Raw genomic sequence first — 799 nt, 5'->3', positions numbered from 1 at the left:
TGTTCTTTGTATTGGGTTACTATAAGGAGTTGGGATACATTGAAGCTGAAAACTATTGGCGGAAAGCTCCTGGAGTTTCTCTTTCATCCGAGTTGAGAAGCTTAGTCACAGATGCATACTTGCTTGCAATGTGCAAGGATTGTAGGAGAAACCAACATGTGATCAATCTGTACTTTGAGAACTGTATTTTACAGTCATGTATAGTAGACAACAAATATAGAGGAGGATGTAGTCAATGTGAAAGCAGAAAACTTGAAGCAAAATAACTCTTCCCAATCTAAGAAGCGCCATTCTCAACCTGCCAAGATGCCCATAACAATGCACTCTCAGTCCAACAAGCAAACCTCTCATCCCACTAGACCAATCTCACAGCCCAATTTTAGCCTAACAAATTAACAATAAAGTCCAATTCTCAGCCCAATAAATCAACTATAAAGTCTAATTTTTAGCCCACTAAACCAGCCTATAAACCCATCAAAACTACATTTCAGCTCATAAAGACTCCCTTGCAACCCATAAAACCCGACCCTCAGTTCAAGAAAACCACCCACTAGGACAATACAGTTCCACTTTAATCCAATACATTATTTCAAACAACCAAGAACTCACAAAGTAATAAGAATAAAGAAAGTAATAGTAGTTACAGACTCACCAAATCTAAAAGACAAGTGAAAGAAGCTCCTATCCAAAGATAGCATTCGGTCCCCATAGATCCCCCACTGTTTGAAAGGGCTGCACAATCTTTGACAAAAATGACGTTACATGTACATTAAAATTAGTTATTAAAATCAGACACTAA

Source organism: Arachis ipaensis, chromosome B03 (assembly GCF_000816755.2).
Source record: "Arachis ipaensis cultivar K30076 chromosome B03, Araip1.1, whole genome shotgun sequence".
Taxonomy (NCBI): Eukaryota; Viridiplantae; Streptophyta; class Magnoliopsida; order Fabales; family Fabaceae; genus Arachis; species Arachis ipaensis.
This window is presented reverse-complemented; position numbering follows the sequence as displayed.